This window comes from Capsicum annuum, chromosome 11, assembly GCF_002878395.1.
Source record: "Capsicum annuum cultivar UCD-10X-F1 chromosome 11, UCD10Xv1.1, whole genome shotgun sequence".
Taxonomy (NCBI): domain Eukaryota; kingdom Viridiplantae; phylum Streptophyta; class Magnoliopsida; order Solanales; family Solanaceae; genus Capsicum; species Capsicum annuum.
The window spans coordinates 176,326,497-176,339,607 of NC_061121.1; the positions used below are offsets into that span (position 1 = coordinate 176,326,497).

A 13,111-nucleotide genomic window follows, 5' to 3' on the forward strand; every position below is an offset into this window, starting at 1 on the left:
GAAGCTGGAAAAGAAGCTGATTGAAGCTCCTATTCTGATCTCTCCATATTGGGAGTTGCCATTTGAATTGATGTGCGATGCTAGTGGCGTGGCTGTTGGAGCTATTTTGGGGTAAAGAAAAGACAAGGTATTTCACTCTATTTACTATGCTAGTAAAGTCTTGAACGATGCCCAAATAAATTATACAGTCACTGAAAAGGAGATGCTAGTGGTGGTTTATGCGTTTGATAAATATAGAGATTATTTGGTGGGCACAAAGGTTATTGTTCACACTAAACATGCGGCCATCAAATATTCCTTCAATAAAAAGAATGCAAAGCCTCGACTGATTTTGTGTATTTCACTATTACAAAAGTTTAATTTAGAGGTTCATGATCGTAAAAGAGCAAAAAATCAAGTGAAAGACTATTTGTCAAGGCGAGAAACTCATGATCATGTTTGTTGATAACTCTCTCTGCATTTGGGAAGAATTCCTAGATGAAAAATTATTGTCTATTAAGGAGTGTGAAGTTCCTTGGTATGCAGATGTTGTGAATTTGTTGGAAAGTAGCTTTTACCCTTCTGAAAGTACAATTCAATAGAGGAAGAAACTGTTGTATGATTCTCGTGCTTATATATGAGACGAGCCTTACCTTTTCAAGAAGGGTCTAGATGGAATTATACGAAGATGTGTTCCGAAAACTGAATTCACACAAGTGTTGCAGAAGTGTCATTCATCTCCCTGTGGTGGACATCATGGAGGTGAGAGAATAGCTTGAAAAGTGTTACAATCCAATTTCTTTTGGACTACATTATTTTGACATATGGTAGCTTTTGTAAAGATTTGTGATCAATGCCAAAGGTTGGGAACGATTTCAAGGCGTCATGAGATGCCCCTAAACAATATTCTAGAAGTAAAAGTATTCGATGTTTGAGGAATTGATTTTATAGGACCATTCCCACCATCAAATAATAATTTATAAATCATAGTGGCGGTTGATTACGTATCTAAATAGGTAAAAGATGCAGCTTGTCCTACTAATGATGAAAGAGTAGTGTTGAAGTTCGTGAAGAAGCAAATATTTTCCCAGTTTGGCACTCCAAGGGCTATAACTAGTGGTGGAGGTACGCACTTTATTAACACTTGGTTCAAGAATCTTTTAGTTAAATATGGTGTTAGGCATAAGGTGGTCCCTGTGTATCATCCACAAACGAGTGGATAAGTTGAGGTCTGCAACTAGGAAATAAAGCAAATACTGCAGAAGATGGTTAATGGGCAGCAAAAATATTGGGTCAAAAAGTTAGATGATGCATTATGGGCATACTGGACATCTTATAAGACGCCTATTGGTACTCCCCCATATCATTTGGTCTACGGTAAAGCATGTCATTTACCTGTTGAGCTTAAGCATCAAGCTTATTGGGTTGTTAAAAAGTTGAATCTGGAGATGAAAGCCGTGGGAAAAAAGAGATTATTGCAGCTCATTAAATTAGACGAATTTTACCTCAATGCTTATGAGAACGCAAGGCTTTACAAGGAGAAAACCAAGAGATAGCACGTTAGACAGATTCAAGATAGAGTGTTTAACTCGGACAACTTGTTTTGCTATTTAATTTGGGATTAAAGTTGTTTTCGGGCAAATTGCGGTCTAAGTGGTTTGGGCCTTTTGAAGTAGTACAAATGACACCTCATGGAGCAGTTGAATTGTGGAAAAAATAGAAGACTGAGAAGTTTCTAGTAAATGGACAATGTGTGAAACATTACTGGGCTGATCATGGAGACAAGCACAACATGTCCATCACTTTTGCTGAGGAGTGAGACTGAACTAAGTCGTGCCATGATGTAAAATACGATGCTATGTGGTAGGTAACCCATACTTATAATGTAATAGGTATTTTAATTTTTATTTGTAAATTCAAAAAAAAAAGAAAAATGCAAAAAAATTAGTCGTGCCACGACCAAAACTAAGGTGCTGAGTGGGAGGCAACCCACTTTTTCTTACAATGTTCGTTGTTTTTGTTTGAGATACAGGGATTTGCAAAGAAAAAATAAGGAGATTACCATATTTGATGGAAGAAATCAGGTTTGAAAAATTATATGTGTAAGTTAGGGTCCTCATCAAGTATGAAAAGACTTGAAATATGCACTGGAAATCTGAATTTCAGGAGTGGCACATCGCGGAACTGGTAAAATTGACAATTGTCAAATTCCAGTAAGGGTTTGTGATCCCATTGCGTCGTTCTGGTTCAAAAAATAAGGATTGTCATTTTCCAGTATGTTGACGCGAAACCACCGCATCATAATTTAGAGTAAATTCGGGAAAATGTTTCAATTTTTACCATCAACGTATAGCAGAAGGGGTGAATTGACAATTGTCAAATTCCAGTAAGGGTTCGCGATATCTCCATGTCGCACCGAGTTACCTATTGGAAATTAGCATTTTCCAGAGGCTTGGTGCAATACCACCGTGTCGCGTTGGGGTCTTAAATCAGATATAAAATTCCAAATTGACCCAACCCTCCCCTTCCTTCTCTATATATATACCTTTTAAACCCTAAACTATCCTATTCTTTTCTCCTTAGGACCGCACATCAACCTCCACCTCAAATCTCTCTAAATTCTCTTCTAAAGCTCAATAATTTCTATTTTTCTCTCAATAACTAAGGTAAGTGTGTCCATGCTTCAATTTTCCTTTTGTGTATTAACATTTTTGATATTTTTAGGCATGATTTGGTTTTGGTTGTTTTAATTTTTGTACATTATAGTCCCGTATACTCCAATTTTCTTAAAATTTTTGTGATTCCTTCATAATAGTCTTTACAATCTTATGTTTATTTGATAAATTGGTAAGCTGATGACGGAATAAGTGTAGTACGAGGTATATTCATGTTTGATTTGGGATATTTTTACTACTTTGGTCTATTAATTATTGAGAGGTGTGTAGACATTAGGTGTTGTCACAAGATGTATGAAGCAATGAGGTTTAGAAATTAAGGGTATTTCGATTTTGGGGTCCTTAGGATAAAATCTTATTGATTACACTTTATGTTTTGATTGGGTATGTACACTGTATGAGTTACTACATGGGGTAAATTTCACTACATTATTATGGAATTTTTAGTGATTTGAGGTTATGTGATGTGCATCAATGTGTAAAAGGGGGGGGGGGGGTTCTTGTGTTTTCAATTTACTTCTGATTTCTCTTGCATTGGAGCACCTTCATTTTGTGAATGTTGGCATTGTTTGTTGATTCAGTCGAATTTTATGTGAATACCTCTATATACTGAGTGCTTTGTCGAATCAGTAATGTTCATAGTCTTTTCCTTAGAATTTGATTTGAATAGCTTTGACAATACTTTATGCCAAGGGAATGACTATTGACTTAAGTTTATAGGTATTAATTCCTCTATTTATCCCATTCTTGCTTAGAATTAATTAGAACTGGACTTTATTTTTATGTTGCAACTGATTTGATTACCCTGTAGTTGGTACATATGTGGGACTAGCATATGTTATGTGTAAGGGGGCCGTTATTGTGGTCAACTATGATGTATTGCCATAGGGACTATGGGTAATGGCTTCAGATTAGTTGGTACCATAACACTATGCCAGGTGCTTTACATGTACATAAAACAGCAGGAGTGAAGTGTATATGTATCATCTTGGTTTACCTTAGCTTATCTGATAGTTGTAACTAAGAGCAATATGACATACTTACATGTGCTAATGGTGTTACAAAGGGAAAGTTTGCGTACACTGTATTTTGATGTATGTGCCCTAGTTAACAACTAAGTGTGGGGTGGTTATTTACCCCTGTTCCACACTCAGTTAAAGTTAGGACCACCTTTATTTTACCAACTTAATTATTTGTTACATCTATGGTTTGATACAGGTATTATCAAGCCCCAACCAATCAAATGAAAGGTAAAGGCCGGTACTTCTACACCGGCAAGGAAATAGAGCAGGACGTCAGAAAGCCAACTCACTAGGGTACCTCGGGCTCCACCACTTCAGCTTGGGCAGGTTCAAAAATTTGGATTTAAGGCTATTAACAAAGCTAGAAAATAGTGGTACTCGAAGCATACTGATGCCAAATACATCCCCAAGGTGTTGATTGATCAGGCAAGTTTACTGAGGGAATACCTATCCATGGTATGATGAATTGAGACAATAAATATGAATTTCATCTTCCATCAGCCTACTGATTATAATTTGCACTTAGTTCGTGAGTTTTACGCCAACTGGGACCCAAGTGACCCTCATCATGAGTTAAATATTCGCGGGAAGGGAATTTATTTCACTGCTGTAGATGAGTTGTTGGGTATACCAGAGGCAAACCCAAACTTCTTAAGGCAGTTCATTGTTACTTCCCTGTAGGCTTATATCAGGCATCTGTGTGCAGGGTACATTTCTCAGCTCGTTGGACTAGGCATCATGTCACTGTCCTATATTCTTTTTTTCCTTATGCTTAGATGAACAAGGAGGCCAGGATATGGGGTCGTATTGTCTACTCTTGCTTGATTTAAGGAAAGCATATGACGGAGGTTACTAGGGACCGAGTACGTTTGATTTATGCACTAATGTGTGATAATGTTGATGTTAATATGGGGCATGTAATTTTTTCTGCAATAAAGAAGGCGTGCAACCAGGTGCGGCGCATTTTGGTTTTGGAGGATTAATGACCCGATTTCTATGAAGGCACAGGGTATATGAGGAAGAGCTAGACTATAAGCCCGATGTTTTGACTCGCCTTGTGGATATCACTACAGCCAGGAGTGTATCTGGGAAAAGTGGCCCAATTTTAACCTTGGCTGAGCACCAAACCCGAGCTGATGAGATTTCAGCTAGAATGTATGGTTTGCAGATGTTACAGCTGAATATTGGGGTAGACCAGCCACACCTGAGGAGCTCTGAGCTGTTACCCCCTTGGGCATTATGCTAAGACCTTGCTACGGATCGGTCTGGACATTGTGGAGCCTGTTGATGATGATATTCCTACTGATGAGGAGCAGAGGTACAGAGATTCAGATGTGGAGTCGGATGAGAAGGACCAGAATGATGATAGAGCTGATGATGATGGTGATGATGTGGATGGGAATGTTGATGACATGACTGCCATAGTTTTATTTAAGTGATCAAGGGGTATACTGCCACCCTACCATATGCTTATTTGAAAGGACCGGGACAGTGCTTTATTTAAGTGTGGGTGGTAGGTTCGTATTTTGCTGCTTTATCTTATTTCTTTTTATTCTGGCTGAAAATTTTTTATTTTTTGTTTTTTTTGCAAGTTTTAACTTTTTGAAACATTGGTCTGTAATAGTTAGTAACTTTGTGGATTACAATTTTCCCTCTTTGGCATTTATCACATGTTGCCTTTAATTCCAAGTATTTGTTTTTATTATCATTTTTGCCCTCATTGGTGAATTTCAGTTTTAAGTATTTTATTTTTGCCCTTTTTGGCAATTCAGAATAAATAGTCATAGTTAGTTTCCCTCCCCTATGATAAATGGATGACGACCATCTTAAGGGGAGTGGGTCGTAAGAAGTAAAGAATAAACAAGAACCTGATCACTATCTTAGAGGAGTGTGTGGAGTGGACCATCTTTGCAATAATTTGAACTAAAGTGGATTTTAAAACATAAAAGTGTCTAAATTTTAAGAAGGGATTTAAGTACAAATGGTTTAATCTTGATAGGTGAAATCTGATGTGTTGACATAATTTGAAATTCAATAAAGGACAAGATCGGGAACCTTAAGGACTCGATTTGATTCCATGCATGCATTATGAGTGTGAGAATTTGCTTATATTCTACATTTATAGGAGTGTCTAGAACTTTTCCGGTTTGTTTATAAAGCGAAATAAAATGTGTTGGGTGTAGAAAGTGATGTAGGCATTTCTTTGACACCCGTGTTTTGTTTTAGCCTTAATATACCTACCCTTGTGCATAGTCCTAGTCAGCCCCGTTGAGCCTTTAGCCTATTTTTTGGTAGCCTTATATGTAACCCTACCCTTTGTTTGATAAATCCTAATTTGATCCAAATAATCTCCTAAGAATTTTAGTATAAATTGAAGAGCAGTTAGGAGTTTGAAAAATAAGAAGGAAAAAGTGAAATTGAAGCCCCAAAGTAGTAGTTATTGTTTTTGAAAGTTTTTAGTCTGGTTGGGAGTTGGTAAAGAATGAATTGTGCTTTATAAAAAAAAGTTTCTAAGATGAACCCAAAGTGTTACAATGAACCTGTTTTGACATTGGTACATTTTGGATATTGTTCACCTTAACGAAGGCAAGTTGCTTAAGTTGAGGGTGGCTATAATAGGGGTGCATAGCATAAAATGGATGTGAAAAAGATAGAATTTTTTAGGAAAAATTGAATACTCCCAACATGATCGAGGTGAATAAGCTAATGAAAAATGGGTGAAAAATAAAGGAATTGGGAGTTAATAGTGATGTAAATTAGGTGTTGGAGAATTGATTCAACTAATAGTTTTTGTATTAAAGCGCTTAGGTGTGATTGTCACTAATTCCTAAATAGTACCTACCTACCCCCAGCCTTTATTAGAACCTGAAAAGACCTAGTTGATCCTTCATCCCAACATTTGACTATTAGTGGAGCAGTACACTAAGGGCAAGCTTATGGTTCATTAACTAGCATATATGAATTCTTCGTGAGAGAGAGCGGATTGATTTTGATATTCTCATCATTTTTACATTGATATTATAGTGAGTTGAGTATGGGAAAATTTTCTTTGTATGAGGATGAATGCGGATGAAAGTCCAGTTACTTGTTGTGTTTTTGGATTAAGTACTTTGATTGAGTTCGCTGACACATTGGAAATTCAGTGTTGAAATAGAAAAATTGAAATGACTTGTTCCATGTGCTAAAAATGTGATGACATGTTTGTGTAAGCATGCAGTATTGCAAAGTGTAAGTGCCCATTGCAACATAACTTTGAGATAGTGGTGTAAAGATGAAGTTTAAATTGTTCGAGGACAAACAAGATTTTATGTGTGGGGTGGTGATCTTGGGCATATTTATATGTTCAAAGCGCTAATATGCACCTAGATTTTGAACTTGTTTCGATAACTTTGATTTAAATTTTTGAGTATATTTCAGCTTTAATTCTATTTCATGCCTAATGGATATGATTAGTGCTTTCAGGACAAAATCTTGATGAATTGGATGCAATTGGATATAGTGATGATATGGAATGATTGAAGGAATAAAAGGTATTGAATTAGAGCTCAAAAAGGCAAGCTGAAAGTCAAAAAATTCATATTTATAGAGTTTTTGCATCGTGCCGACCAGTAAAATAACATTAGTCAAATTCCAGTGGAGGAGCACGATTATGGCGCATTGCGGAAAAGCTCAATTTCTCATTTAGCAAAATCTAGTGCTGGTCTGCGATTGTAACGCGTCGCGGTGAGGAAGGAAATTACAGTTGTCACTTTTTAGTGACTAGGCACGATTTCACCGCGTTGTGGTGCAAGCTCAGTTGCCAATTTATGTGACTTGGAAGTTTAGCGCATTACGGAGGAAGGTGATTTAACAAATGTCAAGATCCAGTGGCTCACCGCGATAGTGGCACATCACGGTGAGGGTGTATTTCACAATTTCAGTGAATAGTTGAATTTCGCAATTACCCAGATTTTGATAGGAAATGGCATTTGATGGCATGGCATGACGCGCCGTCAGGAAAAATCAGGATGACTTTTTAGTATTTTGTACCAGCTATAAAAGGAAACATCCAAGATAATTTTGGGGACTTTTTGGCAAGCATATCAGTGGCGGAAAAGCACAAAGTTCTCTCTTTTAGGGTTCTTAGACATTCTTTTCAACTTCTTTATTTCTAGATTTATTCTTGGTATGATAAATTGCTTATTTTGGATGTTGAATTCAAACATGAGTGACTAAAAACCGTTGTTCTGGGGTTGAGGCCAAGAACATGATTACTCTTTGATATCCTTTATAGTAGTTTCTTTTTTGATTATGATTTGTCTTGTTCCTAATTTCTTGAGCTTACTATTTTGATGAGTGACCACCATTAGAATAAATTTATAAATCTATATGAATCCGGGAGGAGAATCGCAGTATAGAACGAAGAAATTAAGGAGCAAGGTTCTTATCCTTTCATGAAATAAGGGGTTTGAATTAGCATTAAGGATAGGGATATACCTAGAAGCCTTGTTTGGTTCAATTGCAAGAAGATAAGTTTATAAATCTAGAAGAATTGTTGTACCTCTGCGGGAGTTGTAGCTGCAATATTCAATCGGTTGAAGATTTAAGATTGAGAGACCAAAATCATGGCATAAACCTTGCGTTCAACAACCTGATAACCAACTAGAATGCTATAAGAATAGAGATTTGCATGATTGTTCGAAAAGCCTCAAACCTGGAATTCTCATCATTACTTTTTACAACCGTTACTTGCTTTTCTCTAGTCATAAACTTTTATTTCTTGTTTATTAATTTACGTTCTTATTCTTAAATTCATAATCATCTTGATAAATCACAACACTTAATACCTCATTGTCCAAAACTAAAAGCTGGGTAAATTTCTAGTTTCTTAGTCCTTGTGGGAACGATATCTGACTTTCTAAGTCTCTATATTACTTGTACGATCGTGTACACCTGCGTATACGCATGAATCGCAATAGGGTTCCATAAACTTAAGATTATGGAGGTGGATACCCCTTAGATGGATTTTTGTACTCAGTATGGGCATTTTGAGTTATTGGTGATGTCATTTGGGTTTACCAATAATCCGACAACATTTATGGATCTGATGAACAGGATGTTCAGGCATTATTTCGATCTCTTCATCTTTGTGATCATTGATGACATTCTAGTTTATTTGAAGAGTATGGTGGATCATGCAAATCACTTCTGTGTGGTGTTTCAGACCTTAAAAAAACAACAGTTATATGCCAAGTTCTCCAAGTATGAGTATTGGTTGAAGGTTGTGACTTTCTTAGGTCATTGGTAGCGCCCAAGCGCACAAGCAAATGTATGTGGTCTTATAAAGTAGTAAAGTGGCCTATTGAAAGCCAAGTATTGATCCCACAGAGACTTGATTTAACAACAATTCGATTTCAGTTCACAATTTAGATTCAATTGATGTGAGAGTACCCAGAAAAGAGAATTGAGTTTGTAAATTGCACGTAAAGTAAATAATGTGTAAAGTAAAGATCTTTTAATAATCAATAGGAGAAAACCTAGGATTAAAGCACTTTAACAATCATACTACGTCTTGAATTTCATTTATTAACGCACTTTCTTGGTTGTAGATTTGTAGAGTTAATCGAATGATTATGGTTTCCCAACCTCTAATCCTTTACCTTAGTTGAACCTTACAATTACATCATTGAGCGGGGATGTAATGATCCAATTAGGTTATTTAAGATATCATCCTACATTTGAATCAAGTAAGGCTCCTAAGTACATCCTTGCCCTAGGTGCTAAGTTCAATTCTTTATTTTATAAAAGAATAAAAACCATACTTTGTTCATCTCCATGTTCTATTCCCTATTCCCTCTACCGAGTTCAAAAGGTAGACTATTGATGTATACTAATGGTTGTGGATCCTCAAAATATTTATATCAAAGATGAACACACAACCAATAATGATAAGCAAAATTAATGAACTCAATTCAAAACAAAATTAATTATGTCTTTGGCTTTAACCCCGGAAGAGGGCGTTTAGCCACGCATAGTCATAATCATAATAAAAAAATTGTAATTAATGACTAAAAATATGAATGAACTAAATAAAAATCATAAAAACCTAATGAAGAATTTGTATTAGCACTTTTCTCTCCAAAGTATGCTAAAAGATGTGTAAAAACGTGATACAACATGTATTTATAGTATAGAAGTAAGCCCATTCCGAGTTGGACAAGAAAACCTTCAGCTATTGAGCTTGGGACTTGATAGGGAATCATCTGGGTTTAGACCCTATCCAGGTGGGGTGTATCCCTAGTTAGAGCACCACTCCAGGTAAGGCTGCGTTTCCAAATTGCCCTGTCTCTCTGGAATTTGCTCTCCAAAATTTAGTTAAGTGTTGAGTCTCCTCTCTTGATCCTTTGTCTTGTGGCATATTTTCCATGAATTACAAGCCTATTTAACATCAACATATCATCATATTCAGTTACAAAAAACTCCTACACGATCACGCCACACGAATTAAGAGAGAAACACAACACTACATCCATAACGATGAATCAAACAAGAGCTAAGCTAAGCTAGTTCGCATTGATATTTCACTTATTATTCCAGCTGTACACTCATTCAAATTGAACTTTAATCACTCCCAACAATTTATTACACTCATAAAACTATTTGGAACACATTAAACACCATAGATTCCACCGAAATCAACTAGATAAGCACCTAGCTCAAGCTAGTAAACCTAGTTTTCCGAGTTGAACTCTAAATGAATCTTTTAAGTACAAACTTGTTTGGAACTCACTTTAAACCTCATAAAAACATGATTTAACACTTTGATAAACATTTATCTCATTATCAACCCATAGAGCACACGAATCCTCCTCAAAACAAGGCTAAAAAGGCTAGAATAGTGACGCTAGAATGCATAAATACACGCAACATCACCACCCCACACTTAAATCCTTATTCATCCTCGAATAGCTCTTCAATATAAGTATTATGAGATGGAGATTCTACACTTATACTAAATTAAAAACACTCAAGCTAGCACTACAATGACTACATGGATTGCAAGTTTCTATGCTAAGTATGTTACAAACATAGTTGAAAGCTTATGAACACTACTCCAAAACATCCTAGCCTCAAGAATTGACTCACCTAGTTGGAAAACTCATGTTTATCATTCAATCAAGGACATCATACAAACCACATTCATTAAATATGTTCCCCTCACAAAAAGAGAGTTACCCATAATCACTAATGGGTATAAAAATCAAGTTACACTCACTCTCACAAAGAATTCACAAGTTACACATAATGGAACACAGTCTTTCCCTTAGTGTAATGCTCCACTAATATTAGAATGATGAATTTAGGATCAAATAGGTCTTTTCTGGGTTGTAGTGTAGGCTAAGGGACGGGTAGGAACTATTTGGCAATAGTGACTAACCTATCTAAGCGCTTCAATACACTACATTAGACATTTAGAACCAATCTCCAACAACCAAAGTACAATTTTTCATCCAATCCATAACTTTTATTTTTGCCCTATCCCTTTCAAGCATTTTCACAAACACATGGTGGGTGTATTGCTTATTCCTTCAAGATTCAATTTTTTTCTTTTTCTACAATCATGAGAATATTTCTAACACCATTTATATCACTCCCAACCACCACAAATCAAATATAAACACCAATAACTCTTACCTTGGGCATTAATTTTACCATTTTCTTCTTCAATTTCTCAAACTCCTTTCTCAATTAATTTCTTAATTAAAGCACTTAGGAGATTTTTAGATAAAATTATGGTCTATCAAAGAAGGGGATTAGGCTATATATGAGGATACCAAAGAAAAGGCTAAAGGCTCAGTGGGGGTCAACTAGGATAATACATAAAGGGTAGGACAATTAAAATGTATAAAACAAGGCTATCAAAGAAATGCCTAAATCATCTCCTAAACCCACGCTCTTTATTTCTCTTCACACACACACCGGGAAAGTTCTGTACATCACATGGAACAAAGAATATACAAAAACCTTACACGCGCATGACACATGCTCTACTTAATTTGATCATCATAGACTCCCAACCAAATAATATCATGAATTCAAATTTAAGCCAAAAAGTACAAGAGTCATAAAAATGAACCTAAGAGTCTCAAAAGTAGCAATTCACTTAATCAACATGCTTTTACCACACAAAACCACTTGCATCATGTAACCAAAAATAGCACCAACAAGAATATCTTACAAAAAAAAAAATTTAAACTGAGCCCAAAATTGGGAATTTCCCCACCCACACTTAAAAATCTACTTTGTCCCCAAAGTGAATTTAAAAGTAATAGAGAGAATTACTCTCTGAGGCCTCTAGGCCTAACTAGTAGCATCTTTTGCATCACCGGGATTCGCAGGACCCCACACTCAATTTTTTTTCATACTCTTTAGCTCAAGTTTATGGTACTTAGAATTCCCATCAACCTGTGACTCAACCAAAAAAGAAAAACTACATGAAATAAAAACTAAAAGGAAAATATCTACTTAACTTGGGTTGCCTCCCAAGCAGCGCCTAATTAGTGTCGCGGCATGACCCAACTAACGACTTAGTCGTTCTCTTTCCTTTTCCTCCTCATGCTTGGTCTCCATCTTCTTATTATTTTTACCCCTCTTGGGTATGAATTCTAATATGTAGCAAATTCTCAACTTTAGCCTTTTGAGGCTCATCAATTGGCATCAAATCAAGCTTTAGTGATAGAAGCTTAGGATGCTCAATCAGGTAGTCTAAAGAGGTCTTTGGTGGTCTAGCCACCCCAAAATTATCCTCTTGAATCACATTAATCATACACAAATCTTTTGGGATGTTAGTATGGGTGCTTTGTATACATAAAATACCACCTTTTCATTCTCTACCCTTATTTTGAGCATGCCTTCTCTAACATCTATCAACGTTCCTCCAGTTGCTAAAAATAGATGCCACAAGATAATTGGTACCTATTCATCTGGCTCATTATTAAGAATAATAAAGTTAGTAGGAATAACAAATTTACCAACCTTTATGAGGATATCCTCAATTATTCCTTTCGGATATGCCATAGATCTACCTGCTAGCTGTAAAACCACGGTGGTCGATCTACGCTTTCCCAAGCCCAATTTTTCAAAAAGAGATAGGGGCATCAAATTTATGATTTACCCTAAATCACTCAATACATGGACCACTTTACTCCCAATTTGGATAGTGAGAGTAGATTTTCCTAAATCTCTCAATTTATTAGAGATTTTCTATGTCATTACCGCACTATACTCTTCAGTGAGTGTTATCGCCCACCATATCCTGCAATTTCACCTTATTAGCCACCACATCCCTCAAGTACTCTGTATACTTAGGCATACTCCATAAAATATCTAATAAATTTAAGTTAATGTGAAGTCCTCTGAACGTATCAAAGAAATTTTTGGACATGGCATCCTCCT

The 13,111-nt window shown here is 36.1% G+C and overlaps 1 long non-coding RNA gene across 1 annotated transcript; it reads left to right on the forward strand.

Moving 5' to 3' along the window:
* The first annotated feature begins 2,335 nt into the window (after positions 1-2,335).
* LOC124888531 lies at positions 2,336-5,396 on the forward strand. The gene is made up of 2 exons (XR_007046919.1): positions 2,336-2,645; positions 3,873-5,396. It is a non-coding gene; the product is annotated as an uncharacterized LOC124888531 (long non-coding RNA).
* Positions 5,397-13,111: the final 7,715 nt, after the last annotated feature.